At 35.9% G+C, this 7,623-nt stretch overlaps 1 pseudogene; it reads left to right on the top strand.

Moving 5' to 3' along the window:
* Positions 1–5,672: 5,672 nt before the first annotated feature.
* On the top strand, positions 5,673–6,231 carry LOC100932027 (annotated as a pseudogene).
* Positions 6,232–7,623: the final 1,392 nt, after the last annotated feature.

Here is a 7,623-nt window from a genome sequence, read left to right as displayed (position 1 = left end):
CTATTTGTCATTTCCAAGGCCCTTTTCACCTCTAAATTTTATGGGACTGTGAATTTATAGTTCAAAATGACTTCTGAGAGTCCAGCTCTCAACCAATGAGAGTCTCCCTCTTTTAGCATTCCTAATCAGTAGTGATAGACTCCAGTATAATATCTCCAAGGAAAGGATGGACACTGTTTCGCAAGATGGGCAGTTTCATTTGTGAGTAGCTCTGATAGGGAGAATATTCTGTCTGATACTGAGTGAAATCTTCTTTGTTGTAACTTTCATTCATTCATTCTAGTTCTGGCCTAGTCTATACTAGATCGGGGAGCCTTCCAATCTGCCCCTCCCTTAGCTACTGGCCAGTTCCAAGAGTAGGGCCCTGCTACTCTGTTACTATGGAAATAGGGTCTCTCTGCTGATAGGTCCCAGAGGTATTGGCCAGACATAGCAAGAGGCTTCACTACTGATCATCAGTGGGGTCAAGAACTGACTTGTGGCTTATGCTGGGAGTAGAGTTACTGGGTTAAGGTTTGATAGGCTGCTGGTTTGATGGTGAATTGCTCCAGACTCAGAGAATTACTGAAAGTCTCCTGCTGCTGCTGCTCTTCTTGCTTCACTTCCACCCCAGTGACAGAGATCTTCCCTGTCATATTGGCAAATTGCTTCCCTCCTCCTAGATCAATTCTGAATCAATTTTCTAGTTGTTTAAAGGAGAATTTGGGAAGGCTTCAGGGGACTTCTTCCTCACGCTGCCATCTTGGCACTGGAAGCTCATTCTGATTTTTAATCCACTATGCTATACATTTCTGTATTGTGGATGAGTTCATCCCATTCACATTCACATTCAAAGTTATAACTGGCATTTGTGAATTTCCCTTCATCTTATTTTTACATACTATTTTCCTTCTCAATCTTTCTTTTCATCTTAGCTTCTCCCCTTACCCTTTTATTCCTTATTCTACCCTCCCTTCTAAAAGTCTCTCCCTTATCAATTTATCTCACTCTCTTAATCTTAATCTATTCATCCTTGTAGAAGGTCCTCCTCCAACCTATCCCCCAGTTTTCTTATCTCTATAGGTCAGAAGATTTCTAAATCTCTTCAGAAATATATGTTGTTTCTTCTTCAGAGGAGCATAAGGTTCCAATATTACCAGCCCTTACTCTTACATCTTCCTCTGTATTAGTTCTTCCATTTCATGCCTCATTTTTATGAAATAATTTCTCCTTTTAATCTTTGCTTACTCGATTTTGTTTTTTAGACTCAATTCATCATACACATCAATCTTTCTTTCAAACTTCCTTAGTAATAAAAACAGTTTTAAGAATACAATTACCAATACTAATTACTAATATTAATAACATATTTACATATCATGAATAACTAGTTTAATCTCAATAAGTGTCATAATTCAACTTTAATGATTAATGATTTCTTTATATTTCTTCTAGATCTTTTCTATCAAATTTTCTATTGTGTTCTGGTCTTTTTATAATAAATACCTAAAAGTCTTCTAATTACTTGTTAACCAATAAAAAGTTGATTTCCACCTTCAGGAACATCTACTTTTCCAAGACCACATAAGTAATAAGTCAGTTCTATGAGGGATCTTTGGCATTTGAGAGTGCCACTGATCTTATTATTAATTATCTGCTAACATAATTACTCAAATAATTAATTACTCAGAAATTATGCCCCTCAACCTATTTATACATCTCAATCTTATGATGGTGATTATGTCAATCTCAGTCTTTTTTTCCCTCGAAGTTAAACATCCGCAGTTAATTTTATAATTAACTACTTTCTATAATTTAATTATTCAACATAATTAATCACTATTATAATATTATGTCATTGTGAGATATATACTCAATATTATAATAATATAATAAATTATTATTAAATATGTTAAAGGATGTATATGCTTCAGGCACTGTGCTAGATACTGAGAATACAAATAAATCTCAATAATTCATCATCCTATCTATTTAAATATTGTTTTCCCCTTTAGATAGTGAGCCTTAAAAGCAAGAACCTCTTATTTTGCGTTTCTTTATATCTCTCAACTCTTAGTACAATGTCTGGCACTTCGTAAGCACTTACTAAATGATTGTTGGCTTAATTTGGCTTGGTTTCCTCTTGACTGTTTGTCAATGTTCTTAAATGTAGTAGTCAAAAAAAAAAAAAAAACCACTAAATTGCCAGTGCACAAGCTTTATGATCTGAAATGAATCAGCCATTTTATTCTTTCTAGTAATAAATCTTGTCATCATAACAATGGCTGATTTAATAATAATATTGATAATAACTAGCATTTATGTAGTGATTTAAAATTTGCAAAAACCCTTTACGTATATTCTCAATTGATCCTCACAACAACCCTTCAGGATAGGTGTCCTTATTATCCCTATTTTAAAGATGAAGAAACTAAGGCTAAGTTTAAGGTTAAGTGACTTGCATGGGGAAGATTTGAATTCAGGTCTTCCTGACTCCAAGGCCAGCCATCTCCCCACTCTATCACCTACCATCCAAATTTCATTAACACCTGCAATCTGAAGGTTAAGCTTAAGTTTAAGCTAAGCTTAAGCTTTAGAAATAAAAACAGTGATCACCCCCATTACCTCATTACCCCCCACTCCCATTACCCATTCCCAAAGTCTAGAGTTAGAAGTAATCAGAAGTCCTGGTTTCAAATCCTGATTCCACTACTATGTATATATGGTAACTTTAATTTCCTCAAATAAATTAAATTAGCTGATCTCTAAGAACCTTTAAACCCCATGTCCAGTGAAATGTTCCTCAAATATCTCTCTACAAAGTAAACTGATCTAAGCAGGCAACATTGAAAGGTAAGAAGTCAAAACTTTTAAAAGCCTGCTTTATGTGACTAGTTCAATATCTTGCCTTAAATTTCTCTTTCCAAAGGATTACCAAGTCATTTAGGAACTAATTGAGAGACTTACAAATTTTAGAGATATTCATTCATTACCAAAAAAGAAAAAAAAAAGAATAATTTAAGAGTCCAATACTAATCTAAAGATTTGTCTTTTAAAAGAACAAAACAAAACAAAACAAAAATCAAAAATAAATAAATAAATAAATAACAAGCCACACAACTCCAGCCTCCTTTCTTCAGAATCAACTTTCTTCAGGATAGGAAATGTAATAAATAACTGAAGGCTGGAGAAGATGTATCCTACTATGAAGCTCCCTGAGTCAGTCCCACAATGGCATCCCAATTGCAACCAGCCCCACTGCCTAACTCTCCCAAGTCATACCTATATTTCAAACTAAAAAATGTTGTCCATATGAGTCTATGAGTCTGTATACCTGTGAAACTTCTTTGTCCTGACTTTTTAAAGGGCTCTCTGAATGGTCTCTTTTTAAATGGTCTCTGAAAAAACTGTTCTTTTCAGTGACAGCTGGGTGTATTTCCATATTCTGGACTGATTAATTAGCATGATTACCACCCTTGTTGCTTTGTCTAACTCCTCACTGGCCAAGCTTAATAGCACAAGACTGACTATATTCTTCTGGAAGGGGCTGATCTCATGGCTCACCAAACAGTCTCATTGAACACAGTGATCCAAAGCCAGGAGGGCAGTGCAGCAAGCAAAACAAAAACCTGCCCTTGCCTAGTAAGGTGCTTTATTCTTCTGTTCTTCTTCCTCAGATTTTTTTCTGCTATAGTTCTCTGGTTTTTGCTTGAAATGCTTATATACACTCTTATAAATATCTAGAATACTGTAGAGGTAGGCAGGCAATGGATTCTCTATATAGAGGCTAATATTGCTGTCATTGGCGAAGTTGGGAAAGAAGCAATGATTTCATCCTTATGTTTCTTATGAATCAGTCCAAAAAGACTTATGATCTGAAAGGTAACTACTCCAGAATCAGCAATTCTTGCTTGTGTTATCATCAAAATAAATGCTTATTGGCCACACCAAATCTATACATCATTTTGCTGTTTGGCTCTTATGTGGAATGGCCACTAGTTTGTTTCATTATCAACCACCCTGGGATCTGTCACTAATTTCTCACCATTCCCAAAGTGGGAATTGTTATCACTCTGCAACAATCATCACCCAGTTTCTCTGCTTACTCCAGACCTGCTGATCATCACTAGGAAAAATAAATGGCCATACCAAACTTATACAGCACTTTGCTATTTGGCTCTTACATGGACTGGCCACTAGTTTCTTTCATTATCAGCCACCCTGGGATCTGTCACTGACTTTTCACTATTCCCAAACTGGGAATTGTTATCACTCTGCAACAATCATCACCCAGTTTCTTTGCTTACTCCAGACTTACTGATCATCACTGGAAAAAATAAAGAAAATATATTTCATCCACTAGAGAATATGGTACAAAATTGCAACTGGGCTCTTACTGCTACCTAAAATTCCTTCTACTCAACTCTTAACAACTCCCTACTTCATCCTGCACAGCAATTGTTTCAAATTTTCTTGTATCTTTTCATCCCAAAAGCAGCCCACTCATCACACTTAGAACAGATGACCTAGCTTCATACTTTTCTGAGAATATTGAGACTTCCTTATATAATTCTCCTTAACAGCTTTGTTTCATCCTTAGAAAGTTTTGGTATCATCACTTGATCACTCTTTTCTTTTGTTCACAGAACAGCCATTCTCTACTTCTCACAAGCCAAATCTTGCATCCTTCATCCCATTTTCTCCAAGAATTTAGTCTCATAGTTACTTTCTTTCAGGCACCCTTAATCTCACTCTCCATACTGACTCTTTTTTATCCACATACAAATATGGTTTCTCTCATACAAATACTATCCCATTTTTCTATATTTCTTCACAGCTACACTTTTTAAAAAAGTTATCTATACTTCATGTCTTCTCTTCCTGTTCAATCATTTCAGTTGTGTCCAACTCTTTGTGACCCCTTTTGGTGTTGGGTTTGTTTTTTATTATTTTTTGTTGTTGTTTTGCAAAGATAATGGGGCAAATTGCTATTTCCTGCTGCAGCTCATTTTACAGATGTGGAAACTGAGGCAAACTGAGTCACAAAACTAATAAGTGTCTGAGGCCAGAATTGAACTCAGGAGTTCAAGTCTTCCAGATACCAGGCCTAATATTCCCTAATACTCTCTCTGCTGCTCCATTTAGCTGCCCTTATTCTTTTCTTAACTCCTTGGATTGTGACTTCCATAAAAACTATTCTAATTCTATTCTCTCACAGGTCATTAAAATGTAATTGTTGCCTCTAATAGCCTCTCTTCAATTCAAATCTTCATTGACCTTTCTGCAGTTCTATGCAATAATCAATCCAACTATTGGATAGTTCTTTTTGAATATGGCATTATAGTCATCACATAAAGCCCACAGCACAGAACTGTATTCCTTAGCAAGTTCCATGGAAACTCAAACATGATTCATCTAACTATTTACATAGAAAAAACCAAGTAGATGAAGACTGCATGTGGACAAAATAATAAGCATTTAAAGGGGAACTTCATTCAGTCATCCATCTATCTATCCATCTGTCAATAAATATTTATTAAGTGACTACTATGTGCCAAATAAGCTAAGTGCTGGATATACAAAAAGAAGTTCCCCATCTAATAAGAAGACAAATCTATACAAACAAGGTATATAAATTGGAAGTAATTTAGAGAGCAATTAGAGAATCAGTAGCAGTATCGAGTCCCCCAAAAATGATCCAGGTGATTTTGGTGTTTAATAGCCATGGATAGCCATGGGAAGCCATGGTTGATCTGCTTCTATCAGCACTTCCCAAAAGAGATTAAACAGAAAATTGTCAAGAAGACTTTCCACCTTTTCCTCAAGTGGGACAACATCTGTAGCTTCTCAGAGTGAAGGAGTTTGGTGATTCTGACTACAATAATTTACCAGTACTGTGCCACTTTGTATTTTGTGTTTTGTATAGATTCTTTGAAAAGTAAAATAGGGATCTTGGACCTAATTTTTTTGTGGAGACATTTTGGAAATGTCTGTGAGTTAGACTTGATCTTCCACATGGATAAGGTTCATTACATCCTGCAAGAAAGAGGTGATGGGTGGTATGGTGCTGGAACAAACATGAATAAAATTGTAACTCAGATAGAAGCTCAAAACAAATTGGAGAAATCAGTCTGGCCTTTCAATAGCCTCTGCTCAGGTGCAGTGAAGAAGTTTAATCTCCCTGAGATCCCTTGGAACATCAGTACTGAAGATATCAACATCAAAGTTCCTAATCTCTCTCAGTTGGTCTGAAGATTGAAGAAGCATCAGAGAGATTAAACAGAATGGTAATCTCTTTGAAAACCCAAGGCCAGGTTAATCATTCCTCTGAGCACAATTTGAGCCTTAACAGCATTAAGACCTAAAGCCTGTTCTCTTTTTGTTTGGATAGACTCATGAGTAGGGGATTAGGGAAAAGTCAGTGTTATTTTATCACGATCTCCATGCATTTGTCCAATATGAAGTTCTTCATTGCCTACAGATACAACATTCATGTAAGGGATGCATATCACATGGAAGCAAATTAGCTTGTATTCTCAAATCTCCTGCCCCATTTTCTTCTGCATGCTCTATCTCCTCGAGGGTGGTGATTTTTGAATTAACCCCCATAGATTCTACTAGGGCAGATATCTAGAGGGTCATTATTCTAAGTTCCACAAGATTTTTGTGTTTTATTATACCTTTCTCCCAGGTGCCAAGCATTGGCTTTTTAGAAAGATTCAGATTTAGGAAAACTGGCTTTCTTCTGAAGTCTATCAGAAAATAATAGGGGTGGGGACTAATTTTCACAGGAATCTAAAGCACCCGCTGGCTGGATTAAGTGACTATAGCCAATATTCTTGTCTAACCATGACCTTTAATAGCAAATAAGATTTCTTTCTCCAAAAAATATCTTTTTTTTATCTGGCAAGAATTCAAGATCTATTTCCTTTGATGTTTTATGAAAAGTTCACAGTCAGAAAAATGACAATAGCTGCTTGTTCACTGCTTATTCACAGATCACTGGATCTACAACCACCCAAATTCTCAACAGATAATAAATTTAATAAGCTCCCAATCTAAGGAATGGCCCTGCCAGAAGGGGTACTTTTGAATCTGGGAAACTTATTTTTGTAGTAATTAATGTGAGATATTTGTATTATTTTAGGTTTTATTATTTTATTATATTATTTTGTGAGGAGTCTTATCTTGGCTTACCTACAATTGGGAATTAAGTTCAGGGTTGAATAAATGTTGCTTCTATCTGTTCTATATAATAAACCACTGAAGTTTTCATATAAAAAACTAGGACAGAGATCAGGTAGGAGCAAAGCACTATGATTGGGGGGGAGGGGATTCAGGGAAGGAAGTGGATATGTTCAAGGCCCATAGTGAGGAATGTCAACTGAATCTCAGGTTGAGGATAATGTGTTAATGAGTTTAAAGAGCCTCTTCTTGAGTTCCAGAACAGAGTGTGACCCTTTTCTCTCTAGTAATAAATAGTCTTCAATGCTCCATTCTTGCATATGGTTTTTATAGTAAATTAATGGCTAAATTGCTTATAATAATGTTCAAATCCCTATCTTCCCCACCTGCCTTTCTACTAGACCTGACCAGAGGCTGCAAAATAGTTATTTCAACAGCACACTGTGTTATGGGTATTGT

This window comes from Sarcophilus harrisii, chromosome 4, assembly GCF_902635505.1.
Source record: "Sarcophilus harrisii chromosome 4, mSarHar1.11, whole genome shotgun sequence".
NCBI lineage: Eukaryota > Metazoa > Chordata > Mammalia > Dasyuromorphia > Dasyuridae > Sarcophilus > Sarcophilus harrisii.
This window is presented reverse-complemented; position numbering and strand designations above follow the sequence as displayed.